This window comes from Lipophrys pholis (assembly GCF_963383615.2).
Source record: "Lipophrys pholis genome assembly, chromosome: 13".
In the NCBI taxonomy this organism is placed as follows: Eukaryota; Metazoa; Chordata; class Actinopteri; order Blenniiformes; family Blenniidae; genus Lipophrys; species Lipophrys pholis.
Window position 1 is genome coordinate 26482561 of NC_137632.1, and position 15423 is coordinate 26497983.

Here is a 15423-nt window from a genome sequence, read left to right on the forward strand (position 1 = left end):
CGCGACTGGAAAAACGATCAACCATCAGTTCCACGTCATCTAAGACTGTTCTCGTGGCTTGAAGAGTCTTTCTTTGAGAAAGTTTGGCTTTTGTTTGGGCTAAATCGTTCAAATTGTTGATATTTTCTCTTGAGCTGCCGTGACGCCATCTTTGATATCCCAGAAACGTCAGTGAACGAAACATAAACACATAAACAATGCTGGTTTGTTTGTAAACATACCGACTTTGGTGTGATCGATATGTACAACTGCATGTTGGAACTTTTTGGAAATGAGTGGTGATGGTTTTAATGGTTTTAATGGTTTTAATTGAAAGTGTACTTTTGGCAGAGTAACTTTAATGTCCAATGTGTTCAGAGTTTCATCCTGTTATTCACTTGAATGAAACGTTGACTATGGGAAACGAGGACAATGATCATGCCTGTGTTACTGATGCTCACTGTTCTATTGTCGTGTTTCCGTGGAGCTTCAGCTGGGCTGCCAGCTCTCGTCCTCCATCAGTCTGATTCACTCAATAAGCTCAAACGAGGTTAGTCGGGGGAGGATCTTCCGTAATCTGGACGTTCTGAAAGAAACCACTCATGAACTATTGACAAGGACGGGAAGCAGCAAGAAAACCTGAGATGAACCATCGACATGCAGACACATACTGTAACCCTAAGAAGGGTGACAAACACACCATACATATATTATACTTCTAATAATGCCATTAACTGTCCGTCCCTACTATCTCGGTATTCTTTGAACTGTCAGATTGTTTCTGACTCATGTTATCCCCTGAAATAGTTTGAAGAAGAATGTTAAAAAATGAATCAAATCAACAGGAGCCAGAAAAATGTGTTTGTTTGTTTGTTTGTTTATATTAAATCAGAGATTTCTTTACTGGTATTTGATTTTGCATTCTGAGCTGCAGCTCACTGCAACACACACGTAAACAGGTGGCATGTCAGCAGGTACTTCTTTAATAATAGATAGCGTTTGGATTAAGTTTTGGTATTACAGGATTAAACCCAGCAGCAACAGTAGAAAATGCTACGCAGAATAAATTCTCTGATGAAGAGAAACATCCCTGAAGCCGAAGAGTTTGAAATCCAAAGCTGGCCGGAGGAAATCACGCTGAAACAAAGACTTTTCATTTAAAGGTGGATTCTAACCAAGCTGGTCTCACAACAGCTTTTTGTCGGGTTCCAACCTTCCGCTCAATGGAAAGAACAGAAACACGTTTCCGTAGAGTGACCGTGTATAAACTTCAGACCGACTGCTGACAGAAACACACAAACATTTGGTTTCCCCACAACCAACTCCGACCCGTGAAACGCAGGATGAACAGTTTCATTGTTTCTGTTGGAGAGGAGAAACCAAAATGGAGCCCGCTGGTTTGTCGTTCCTCGCTCTGAACTATGACTGTTTTCAACAGACTGTAATGAGAACCGACTCCATGTAAACACGTCAATCCGGTTCTGCCACCTGCCATCACTGCTTGAAATGAATCAATAAACTGATGATAAAAAGCTGGATTTTGCACAAGCTCCAGTTATTTCCTGTTGTGTTGTGCTTTGATTATTTCAGGTCTTATATTCCCTTCATCTTTCCCTCCATGAGGCTGATTGAGGAAGATCCGTCCGCTCGGCTCGGCTGAAGTGGTGCAGAAGATGTTTTCCATCTCCTCTGATTTATTTTACCCGTCCGCCGTGCGTCCTGTCATCATTCCAAAATAACATCCTCTGGTCTGCGATTAGCGCTGCGTCCCAGCACCTCATCATCAGCCAATCATACGGATCAGCGCCGATGATCCGGCTGGAATGTGAAGAAAGAAAAGCAAGCCATTGTTTTTTTTTTTCAGAGGGGGGGGCCTGGCTCCGCCTTCCTCCCCATCTCCACCACGATGAGCCAAAACCTGTCGGCGAGGTTTCCTCTCGTCAAGCCAAAAAAAGAGCTAATTCATCCATTTATATGTATGTATGCTAAACCCCCACCCGCCCCGACATTAAAACAATGCAAATGAAATAGAGTTGCTTTGTTAATTTGCTCTTTTATCCGCGTCGCCCGCCAAAGCCATCCAATAGATGTGGATCTGAACGCTTGTGCACTGCTCACGCACCGCTGAACACTGGGAGAGAACAAAAAAAAAACAACAACTGGGAGTCGATAAGACAAACAAAAGGAGCTCATGGTTTCAGCATCAGACGCAGGGAAGCAAGGCTGCAGCCAAAAGCACCACGACCGAGACCGAAGCAGGGAAAGCTCTGCGAGTCTCAGTCTGGATTTAAATCTGATCGTTAACATGAAGATACCTGATGATCGTCACAGAGGAGAAGCCGATCAGGAGCAGAGCTGTCGTTAAGTGTCGAGATCCCATCAGCCCCTGAATGCCAACGAGTCACAACAAGCAATATTCCAGACTACTGTTCCCACAATGTCAGAGGTGAAGTCAAGGCGAAGAGCAGCCAAATGCTGAATCTCAACTTTGTGGGGATGCTGTCGTTCCTCAGATCTCAGTGGACTCTGTATGGATTGTCTCCACGCCATCGGCTCGGATTGCAGACACACGGTGAATCCACCAGCCTGCTGGGCCGGCGGGTCAAGATGACAAACTAAAGACGATGAATGAAATGAAGATAATTTTCTCTTTGTTATGTAAAAGGATCTTTTTTTGCGTGAAAGTTTCAATACAATATGTACTTTTGTGAGAAATGTTTTGTAATAAATGCTTATATATCATGATTATTGTGACAACATGTGGGAGTTATTCCCTTTTTTAAAAGTAATAAGTTCTGTGATAACCAATCAAAACTATGTTTTCATCCAGAAAAGTCAATATATATAGATAGATAGATAGATAGATAGATAGATAGATAGATAGATAGATAGATAGATAGATAGATAGATAGATAGATAGATAGATAGATAGATATATAGATATAGACTTTTTATTTTATGTATTCTAGTATGAAAAATACCACCTTAACTCAGTTCTAAACTTTTAGCACAGTTACTAACTCGTTTTTACAAGTACGTTTTATAAAATGTTCACTATTTACTGAACAGCTTGTGTGTTTGGTGCAGGAACATTGACCAACGTTTACACTTTGACATTTTTGTTATAACCACGACAGTATGTCATGATTTATTACAAAATGTGAGAAAAGAAAATAATAATAATAGTCCAACAAAAACGACGACAAAAGCAAAGCATCACTCCACTGATGCTTTCAGATAAATTGTAAGACGTACTGTAGATGGTAAGAAGAGAGGAGGTAAAGAGGCAGCGGGTGGAGGTGGAGGTGGTGGTGGGGGTGGGGGTTCTTTTCTTGTGATTACATAAGCGGTAGTAGAAGAAGAAGATGTAGGTGAAGGAATGTGATTACGTGTGTAAAGGGTATATCTGGTAGTTTCTGAAGAGAAGAGTTTTCAGGCTGGATGGAGAATGGAGGAGTGAGAAGGTCAATCCTCTTCTAGAGGCGAGGAAGAGGAGCTCAGCAGCCGGGCTGCAGCTCCAGCAGCAGTCCTACTTTCTCCACACTGTCAGATGATCCTCGCCGCTCCCCGCCGAGGTGATGAGGATTAATTTTGGAATGGTGATTCAGTCGTTTCGGGCAGCAATCCCATTTTTTTTTTTTTTTTTTTCGCCTCTGAACAGAACTGCAGCTCAGTGGTCACATTCACTTTTCAAAACCAGCAGCGGCTTACGGAGGGCTTTAAATACAGCCATCACACATGCTCTGCAGCTACTGTTCAGCCTCCTGCTCCCTGTCATGTGGCATGGGTGGCAACAATAGCGCCATTACAGCCATCACTGTTAAACGCTGCCTTTTAGTCGGTTAAATTGCATGTGAAATGACTGCAGACCTTTTCCCTCTCCAGCCTGCCGCTGCGGTTTTCATTCATGAACAGTTTGACAAATCAACCTAAAAGCTGCTGGAAATAATGAAACCACCGTTCTGACTGTACATTTCTCATCAGAAGGTATATTTTTATACCCGTGGAAAGTTTGCATCACATTTGCATCACTCTGAATTGTAAATGCAGCGAGAGTTTTCACCACGGACACACAACATCAATAAAGACAGGCTACACTGTTGTGTGAAATGAACAAATGAATTCAGTGCATATGAACAAGATTCATTATTATTTATGTCTGTCCCCCTTTGCCTTCATACTCCACTGATGTGTGTTTCTGACGATTATCTCTAAAGAAGGAGAAAACAACACATAAATAGTCAACCTCCAACGAGTGATTTCAGTTGATTTTTTGCCCTTTGGTGAAGCATGGTGGTGGCAGCATCATGCTGCGAGGCGGCTGCTGCAACCTAAATTATCCGTGCTGAGGAGCAGCGTGGCAGCAGTTTAGAAATGAGAAAATTAAGTTGATGTGATTGATCGATGAGACTTTATCATTATGAAAAGGTTGAAAATCGATTCAATCCAGGACCATGAATGTTACGGATGTTATACTTCAGATCAGGGGTGAAAAACACATTTTAATTCTGTGGCCACATACAGCCTACTTTCATCGTGGGTGGGCCGGACCGGTACACTAGTGCCCTAATAACCTCTAAATGTAATGTAATTTTTTAGTTTAAAGTTTTTCCTTGCTGTGGTGCAGAGTATACGAGATGAAAATGTTCATAAAACCAAAGAATTACTACACAAAATGGCTCCAATGTCACCAGAAAGCCAACAGCATGGCTTTGATGCTAATGCTAATTTGCTATCTTTCATGGCAGCATCAGAATTCACTGTTTTCCTTGAGACTTTCACCGTTTGCTTGGAGGTTTGCAGCCTCTTGTAGACCAGTTCTGAACCCGCAGCCTTTATGTTTCACGCCCCTGATTTAGATGATGTATTTTTGGGGGAGTGAATAACAAACATTGAAATATGGTTCGAACTGCTTTTTCGTCATTGACGTGTGACTGACGTAACGGATCAGCGCTGGAGGAAGAAGCTCCGTCAGAATGATAAAATCATTTTCCTCCTTCTTTCCCTCCTCATTTAGTCTGGATTTGGCTCATATTTAACAACCACTTGAAAATGACCCGTGTTGCCAGACATGGTAGGTATCCCTCAACTGAGGAGGCAAATTATCTTGTGTTTAACTGTTTATTTGGTGCATTTGTGTGTTTATGGTGTGTTCTTTATTACACTTATAATAGTTTTACAGTTTTAACATGATTCCTGTGTGTGGGTTTCACACTGTTAGGGCTGGAAACGGTGAGTCACATCTGGCAACCCTGGTGCCGACCAGCGTGGCGTCCATATTTACTTCTTCTGTGCTTCGTGGCCTGAACCCGTCGGGTCCAATCACGTTCACATGGCGGCCTGATAGAGGTCGTGTCTAAAATGTGAACGATCACGTAAAAGAAAACGGATCCCAGCAAAAAATCTGAATTGAGCATCAAGACCTGCCGTGTGAACGAAGCCTAAGACTTAGGAATAAAGCTCACTGGTGATCTGGTTCTCTCTGTGTGAGAATCTGCTCTTGGGTCCCGTCCTGGTTAAACATTGTGTTTCGGACCTGATATAATAACTTCTGTTTTATCAGCTTTCATAAGAAGAAAGTTGCTGCTGGCTTCCAGCGAGTCGATCAATCTCATCTGCTTTAATACATCATGGATTTGTGAATCATCTGGACAGCTGATAGTGTTTCCTGCAGGAAGCATGTGGACCGGACCACATTAACATCATTACATTGCCTCGTAGAGACAGGACACAACACAGTTTATGTGTGACTGAAAGTGGAAACAAACAGTTTGGCTTGTTCTCATTCATCCAGACTTGAATGCAGTGCGATGACGTTTCATACGACCTCCGGGCTCCGGTCGTCGTGAGATTCTGAAAACTTGTCACGCGCCAATAGTACAGTCGAGTGTCCTTTCGTTTCACAACTTTCTGAAAAGAAACTGGTGAAATAAAAAGGTCAGTATGAATAAGGTGGAGTTGCTCTATGCAATTTATATGTAGTGGAATATTTATTCTGCAGAATTAATCTGGAATACCATCATCAACATATGTTAATCAACCAATCCATTGCTGTGAGATTATTCTTCCAGATTGGTGATAATTTATTTAGGCCTTATGGGCTTCTTGAAGTCGGGGTTAAAGAAAGCAAGGCAGTTTTCCATGATGAGTCCCAGCTGAGCAGCTTCAGTCTTTACGGTGATTCAAAGCACAACTCCAGTCGAGCTCCAGTCGATCTGCGCCTCCCTCTTCCGTTGTGGTTTGTCTCTAATGCACTCATTGCATTTCTGAGGAAAATATTACTTTTGACCTCAACAGAATCTATTTGATCTCATTTCCATCATGTTTTCCCCTTAAATAATTAAAAAACGACCAAACCCATTAGATAAACCCCCCGCGCCCCCCAAACCCCCGAGCTCCCGGTGGACACCGACATGCTGTACGAGGGCAGTTTATTTACTGTATTAAAGATGCACATTTCTCTCTGTGCATTAGCATCTTCTGTCAGGAGAAAGTCACTTTCCCCGGTGAGTGTGTGTGTGTGTGTGTGTGTGTGTGTGTGTGTGTGTGTGTGTGTGTGTGTGTGTGTGTGTGTGTGTGTAACATCTCCCTCCACAGGGACGGCAGCAGAGCGCCGAGCTTCCAGACAGCGCCGGCTCCTCGGGGGTCCATTACGGAGCGGACTGACTTGGTCCTAATGATGCTGGTGAGACTCCGGCAGTAGAGGTGGCTCAGTGGTTCAAGGGAAGCACCCCCCCCCCCCCCCCCCCCCCCCCCCCCAACACACACAACCTTTCCGGGCAGCGGGATGACGGACAGCTCCCGGGTCGCCGTGGCCAGCGGGAGGGAGGGCCTCCTGCACCGATGCGCCCCGAGATGTGTTGTCAGTGAGCCTGATTGACAAGCGATGGTGACACCGCCACAGTGCAGCTCCTTTCAAGGTCCCGGGATCCAACAGACTCCAAAAGAGTCCCGGTTTCACGAGATGTGGACTTTTCCTTACTCCTTTCCTTACCTTGTGGATTGACATCAACAATAACTCCAAAAGACTCTGAGATATTCTCAACTCAGTTTGATCCTGAATAAAGTCCCCTTATCATCACATCAACACCACTCTGGTGTCCGTTACTCTGCATGAGGCGCGGGCAAAAAGTTCACATTTTCTGACATTTCAGTCGACCTACACGGGGCGGTGTGCGCACAGCCCTGGGCTGAGGGTCTATTGTCTGTGCTGTGGGTGCAGATGGAGCAGAAAATGAACACGTATTAATTCTGACAGAGGCTCCACAATAACAAATCATTGTCACCTAATGCGTGCGCTGAGCTTAATCAGATTCAGCTGCTACGTTTAACACGTTACAGCCCGCGGCGGTTTGAAACAGACACGTCAGTCGAGGGTGTGAGCCTCGGCAGCCCTGTATTTGATCAGTGTAATCTAAGTATAAGATTACATGGGCGTTGCGGGGGGGGGGGGGGGGAGTGAAATTCCATGTGACTCAGACTTATTGTCTCCTGGGTTACAGTGTGTGCACGCCCACCATCTCTGACACCTTCAATCAGTGAGTTGAAGACGTTGTCGTCCATTTTACCAACTTTTCGCAAAATAATACTCCACCGAATTGCATGAAATTTGCCCGCAATGATTTGTCATCATCCAAGGACCAGCTGATTAGATTTTAAGGACGTTAACGGCAAAACATTTAAGAATAAAATCCCCCAAAAACGGTGGGAAAATTTCCCATACAAAGTGGATGAGAGAGGCACCTCATGGAGGAGCTCAAAGGAGATCAGCTCTTTTCGTGCTACTATAGTAGATTTCACTCGTGATGTTGCTCCCTGATCTACCTGGTTAGAATCCATATGAGCTAACGGCTATCATGCTGGCGATGCTAACTCGGTGACTCAAACAAATGTGGCGTTGGCGAAGAGACGCGTTCTACCGATTTCCCTGTTTTAGTCGCACTAATAATTACTATTAATAACTAATCCCAGCTCACGTTGCCGACTAGGTCAGGTTAGGTTTCAAATCCAGCGTGGCCCAAAGCAGCAGGTGGATTTTGTTGTTGGCTTTTCTCACTCTCCTGTCCACGCTTGAGTTTCATGTACGTTACATGTCTTCTTCTCGGTTTCGTTACTGCCTTTCTGTGGTTCTGTTGCAGGTCTGGTATAAAAACAATTTTCACGCAGTGTGTGATTTTCTCCCACCCTTCATGCGTCTCTGTCCTTCTCCAAACATCACAGTGAAGTCCAGCATTAGACGCGTCTCCAAACAGACGTTTTCCAGCTTCACTTGTTGTGTTTCCCCAAACCGCTTGAGGTTTGTTGTGTTTTGGCTGTTTGTTTACTCGACGGCAGTTTTAGAAATAATGGAAAACTGACCTTTTTTATTTAAAAATAAATAAATAAAATGCTTCCAGGGAGCAACATTTTTCAAAACACATTGATCTCCACAGGAAAACACAACTTTCCTGTAAAGGAAACACAAAAACAACTCTTTTCTCTGTGGATTGTTGTTTTGTAAATAGAGTCTGAGTTTACCCTGTACTAAGATCACATTTATAATGCGGAGGTATGACTACCAGCACAGACTAATCCCCCCTCATGCACTCAGATGAATTCTGGATTCAGCGTCACACCGGTGTGACGAGCAGCAGGACAGTGAGTCAGGGCTTCTTTTTTTTTTTTTTTTTTTCTTTTTTTTTTAAATGACAGAAATGTGGAGGAATTAAGGAGGAAAAAACATGTTGAGAAGCGATACAACTCGTTGAAGAGGCATGGCGGAGGGATTAAGTGATTTTACTGTGTCTTCTTTTGTTCCCTTCTTTCCTGTGAGAGCCACGGACGTTAACGCCTCCCATTCATCCACACAAAGCGGAGGAGGAGGGGGGGGGGGGGCGGAGGAGGGGGCGGAGCCCGACGTAGCACAGCAACAGGTGAGAGAGACACCCTCTGTTTCCGCATGTGACGCGCTCCAATTAGCTGAAGGCGTTGTCTTTGTTTACATTCCTCTGCAGAGTGTCAGCGATGCAAAGTTCATGAGTAATAACTGCGGTTTGCTACGGTCCAGTACCTCACGCTGGAACTGGTTTCGACGGATTAGAGTGACGGAACCAGCGACACCGAGACGATCAATCCACTCGCGATACGTTTCAGCTAAAAGGACCTCAGCAGGTTCCTCTGGTCTGTGCTGTGGTTTCCTCATGCAGAACCAGGCGAGAATCTCAGAAAATGTCTGCCGCTGACACAGTGAGTTACTGAATCTCACTGCAGAGTCGAAGTTCAATGACTGTTTATCGTGGATTAGACGCCGAGTACTTGGGAAGGACCTGGAGCCGAAGGTTTCATGTTCATTTCTTTTCGTCCTCCGTTCAGTCGCTGGATGGATTGGCGGCTCCCACAAAGCACAATGTGGCCACATCTCGGTAGTTGAGGAAGTTTTTAAATGTTGAAACACGTATGGAAGAAGAAGTTAGAACTCAGAAGACGAGTGTCCAGGGGGAATCCACTGACCCAGATTATTATATTAATATTATTATATAGATTATATAACATTTGATAACGTTTAAGTAGATATGAGAAGTCTTGATAAGAAGGCGACCACTTTATAACTTTATGTTGTTTCAGGTCGTCTTCCTTCTTATCGTTTCCACGAGAGATTTAACTTTGTGGATGAGAACCAGAAGGAACCTCCGGAGTGGTTCTGTACAGTGTGGAGACTTCAGGACGTCTTCGTTGTAACATTAGTAAATATGCTGAAAGGAACCTGTGTTATTTCAGTTTTGTTTATTGATGTGTTTTATTGTGTTGTTCTTTATCCTGGTTCTTGTTCGGGATGTTTTCATTTAAATCGTACAACTTTCTACCTTGACCACGTCTCGTTTTAAAGTCTTCACCTCAACGGGTCAAACTGGCGAAAATAAAGTGAAATCACCAAACGTCTGAGACCAGGAGGTTTCTTGATCGTCAGGTTGTCTGATAATCGATAACTGATGACTTTGACCGAGAAGCATCATGACACAAAGCTCGTGTTCTGATGTTTTCCCGCGTTGAGGCTCTTCTGTCACGTCAGAACGAGGAAAACATGGCTGGATGGATGTTTGCGTGTCGCCAGCAGCCTGGAGAGAGTCCGCATGTTCAAGTGAAACCTCTGCTGGTGTGACGAATGTTCGTTCGCCCATGACTACAATCCATCCTCCGACGTGACTCACGCCGCAGGAATCAGGAGTTTCTGTGCGGATTATCCTCCTCTCGCAGGAAGTCGACGCTCCCCGATGACTTATCTGTTTATTCTCCTCACATCTCGGAGCCCACGTCCACGGAAGTCCACGCCCCCACACGACGCCGCCCGGAGCTGGTCCCTGCAGTGAGTCCAGACGATCTTCTGTATCGACCAGTCAGCGTGACCTGCTTCTCACCTCTACCGACATCTTCACGTTAGATTCTGAAGTTCGTACGCTTATCCTCAAACCTCATAAAAAAACAGACCACAGACCCACAGTGTATTTCCACACATTCAAACATGAGTCTTGATCCAGACGTCTGCAGCCTTCATGAGGAAAAAGAGTTGTTTTAAAACAATTATTTATTTATTTTTACACATTTTTCTGTTCATTTGAGCTCTATTTGCTATTTTGTCTGTTTTTCCTACTTAATCTACACATCTTTTTTTTTTAATGAATTTTAGCTGCTTTTCCTTTTTCTACATTTTTAGCTCTTTTAGACATTTTAAGAGATTTTTGCTGTTTTAATAATTTCTTTACCTTTTTATATAATTTTTTTTCGTTATCAATTAATTAATTATTTAAATCATTTTTCAATTTTGGCCATTTAACTTATATTTTTGATGTATTTCTATTCACCCGGGGAATCTGAGAAAAGAGACTTTTGGATTGTGAGTTTGAATTGCAGATGAAAACAACATTAGAAGGGACTGTGAGGCCGCAGGTTGGAGATCAATGATCTAAAGAAGTAAGTGGGAGAAGACCACAGAGACACAGACATACGGTGTCGGCATGAAGAAACGAGCCCTGCGATTCTGAACAACGTTAAATCAGACGTGCACGCCGCGGTTAAAGGCCTGGAAACCTTTTTCCACGACCCAATGAGAGAACCCATCCTCCTCAAAACGAAAAACCCATTAAGCACCTGCAACGGCTCGTCGCCTCTCGACAGCACTCGCAGTCCACGCCACAGATAAAAACCTTAAATAGCGAGAACATCAGAAGCCCCCCCCCCCCCTTCATCTTGGTTTCTCAGGCACTTCCCATTTTATTTGTACTTTGTGATAAACATTCGGCAGTTGAGCTCCGTCGCTGAGAAGATATTTTCATTTCCAGCCTCATAACGAGGGGCTGTGAAGACAATATGTTTAGAAATGATGAATATATAGCCAGTGGCTTTAATATCTGTAAAAGCTGCAGCCGACGTGAGGGCGAAGAGAGCAGCGGATTTGTTAAAACGGAGGGAAAAGACGCAGAGTATTTCTTCAGCTCTGAGGCTTTGTGCTCCTTTAAGGAGTTTTGACTCGGGGTTAACAAGACAGCGTTGTCACCGTCTCACAGGTTCAGTATGAGACTCTCTGATGGTGCAGGCATTCACAAAACCACCTTTTAACTTCTACGTAGGAACGACTCCCATTAAAAAAATCTTCATAGGACAGATTTGCATTATTCCTGGAGCCTCGTCGTCACGTCAGAACCATTAAAACAGTTTCAGTCAGGATGTTTCAGCAGTTTGTCAAAGTCTTGCTTCCTTTTCAGCCTGAAATGATTCATAAAGAATTTCATGTGACTTGAACCAAACAACATGATTCATTATTAAACCATGACCACAGGAGCGGCACGGTGATGCAGTGGTTAGCACTGCGGCCCAACAGGTTGGACGTGTTTGATTACAGGACTTCTGTATAGACTTTTAATGTCTCCTTTATTTTGTTTTTTGTTTTTGTTTTTTTGACCAAACACAACCTGGAAAGGTGACGAAAACAAACACTTCAGCTCCTGAGACCCTGACAAACAAGGATTTGACCCTAAATGAACCAATATACATTAAAATGAAATGTGTTTGCGTCTAAATCCATCGTTTCTTCTATTGGTTGGCAGCTCGTCACTTTCAGCAGCACCTGGGAGCCTCAGTCATTAACACTGAGCTGATTGATGGGTACCTGGGTAGGCAAGGTGAATTATAAACACTGTTTAGATATAAATATCTACTATTCATTCAGAATTTAGCCTTAAGCTTCATCTTCTCATCAGGTTGTCATCAGGACCGCTTGACAAAGTGCACATGCTCGTAGTGTTCCTGTGATCCTAAAAATCATCAAATCTTCACTAATAGGGCAATAAGAGAGTGAAGCTGATGTGTCGGAGGGACACGTTACGTGGTAGAGGTGAACAAAACAGAAGTACAACGCATTTTTAACTGGTTAGCACTCCTGAATCAGCTTCACTTCCAGTTTTAGAGGCTGAACTTTCTCTGGGCAGGTTACAGGTTCTCCCTGAGCTGCTGTGGGTTTGTCTTCCTGTAGTTCCACTTACAATCTAGAGACGTGGATGGATGGATGGATGGATGGATGGATGGATGGATGGATGGATGGATGGATGGATGGATGGATGGATGGATGGCCTTCCCCCGCCGTCGCCCATCGTCAGCTGGGATTGGCTCTTTGCGATCCTGCACAGGGTCAAGCGGTGTAGAAGATAGACGGAAAAGATGTTAATCTATAATCCTTCGCTGAGGGGTTCCTGAAAACGATGACCATCTCCTCTAATAATCCCCACGTCCGGCTGTCGGCAGTGATCAGGAGGTTAAATGAAATATGATCCGTCACATGACACCTCTGATCCTGTTGGTTTCAAATTCTCTGATTTGATTTGTTTTTTGTTTCTTTGGTTTTTTTTTTCATCCAAAACCAAATAACTCTGTTTTTGTGCCGATGGCCGATTCGGCCAACAATCTGACAGCCTTAATTTCGATCTGGCCTGGGATCCTGGCTGGTTGGGAGCCTGGCTGTCAGAGCGATAATCTTGTTTGTTGCTCGATACCCCAGTATGTGCAGTGTTTGGCTGAGCGCGGCGCTGTGGTGGGCTCTTGGAGCTGATTTGGTGGCTGCCTGGCAGCAGTGGCAGAGGATGCTGGCTCGGCCGGTGCTGGAGCCGGTTGCGGAGCCGGTGCTGGAACCGGTGCTGGAGCCGGTGCTGGTTCTGATTTGGCAGGTCCTGCTCCTGACTCACTGGCACCACGGCTGGCTGTGCAGCCTGGATTTGTTTGGCTGACAGACTGGAGTGACTCACCTGCTTAGTGGCAAGTTGGCCGCGCGCTGGTTCTGCTTGAGAGCGTTACCATCATCCCACTGATAGGAAACACAATCCCTTAATCACTGTGTTTGTACTACATGAAGTGAGCGTGGAGAACGGCACACACACCTTCACACACACACTCACTCTGCTCACCTTTTGTGTTGCAGGACATGTGGAAAAATCCTTTCAGCACTCTCCTTGGGTTTTGGCTTTGGAGGAGAAAATGTCTACTGGTGCATTGAAAAGTAAGTGGGAGGAATAGAAGTCCAACTTTCCATTGGGAAAAGAGCATCAGAACACAGTCGGACATGAAGGTTACCACGAGTCGGAGCTGCTGCCACGATCAGATCTGAGCTCATTCAACAGTTTTAGGGAAAGTTAAAAAGGGAAGTTGCTCCAAGCATGAATAAGTTATTCTCATCTCATATTTATGTGTCGTCGTGGGCATAGAGACTAACACACCCTCTCTAATGTTGAGAGAAACAGTCTCACCGTTTTCTATCAAGCTTTACAGCAGCAAATTTAACAATTATTAAATGTCAACAAGCAGAGAATCAAATAAATAAATGAACGAATGAATGAAAAATACACAAAATTGGATTTTACCAAACAGTCACACTGAAGCTGAACAGATGCAATGAGTTACATTTACTGGCCATCTGCCCACAGTAATAAGGAATATCAACCATGTGAACCAGATCATCGACATATGAATGTTTCTACAGAGAAGCTTCTGTTACTGTGAGAGACGTTTCCCCACGAATCCTCTTCTTCTGAATCTCTTAATCTTTTTCCCACAGAATTAAATGTGTGACAAATCGCCGTCCATGTGTTTGTTTTGATGCAAACGGGGTCTAATGCACACCGAACCCTGGTTTGGGTGCTCCTGTTTGCGGCGGTGTCACTCATGGTGATATTCTCTGTTGATCAGCGGCCAAATGCAAACTGAAAGCGTAATCTATTTGAGTGAGCTGTGATTTAACACACTTTATACTGTGAATCGGGCCGTTTGTGTTTCTTTATGTGTGTCATCCACAACCTCTGCCAGCCCGTCAACATCCCATCTGACACATTGAGATCGGGATTCACGGCGCTCAGGGGTAATTTAGAGCTGTAGATTAAGCCACGTTGAAAGCGTTTGGACAGAGTGGGGGAAAGCGGATCATGGCACGGAACCTGGTTCCAACCCAGAACCTGTGAGCCACGAGGCCACAAAGCCCTGCACCACCCCACCCTGCTTGGTTTGGACCCGATTAACTCGGCCCTGCTTCCCACCGCGGAGCGCAACTAAACTAAAGCTAAAACCTCACACTGGCTTGGTTCCCAAACGCTATTTGTGAGGATTGCTTACACACAGATTGAAAATGGAGCCTCATCCTGTTTGCCTGCTGGAGCCTGCGTCGCTTTCGATCGGTGAAATCTGGGAAAAAGAAGAGACGAGGAAATCCTGCTGCGAGCTGCTGCCTCGATGTGGGACTCTGAGACTTTAGCCTCGTTTGCCTCTACGCAGTGTGTGCCGGTACGGTACGGTACGATACGGTGCGATACGGTACGGTACGGTACGGTACGATACGGTATGGCATGATACGGTACGGTACGGTACGATACGGTATGGCACGATACGGTACGATACGGTACGGTACGGTGCGATACGGTACGGTACGGTACGATACGGTACGATACGGTACGGTACGGTACCCACCCAAACTAATAAAGTCGTGTGTGAGCGATGGAGGGGTTGCGGGTGGAGGGAATGGAGTCAGATTTACATGGTGACAATTTTTTTTTTCTTGCAGTTACAAGTGGATCAGCTCCACTACTTGAAGAAGTATCTAGTATCTTAACTTAAAATTCTCAACTTAAATTTTTTTTTTTAAATCTCAACTTAAAAAACTGTTCAAAACAATTGCCCTGTGTCTTGTATTGTCTTGTATTATTTTTACCGTTTTTAATGCACCGAGTCCTCGAGTGCCAAGAAAGGCGCCTTGAAGTCAAATGTATTATTATTATTATTATTATTATTATTATTATTATTATTATTACTATTATAACTGTACTCCGTCATTTTCCAAATAGGAGTGAAGATAGTCAATAAGTTAAAGGTGAAAACACTAAAGCCTTGAGGTGAGGTTAGTTTACCATGAGGTGGGCAGTTTGCATGTTCGCC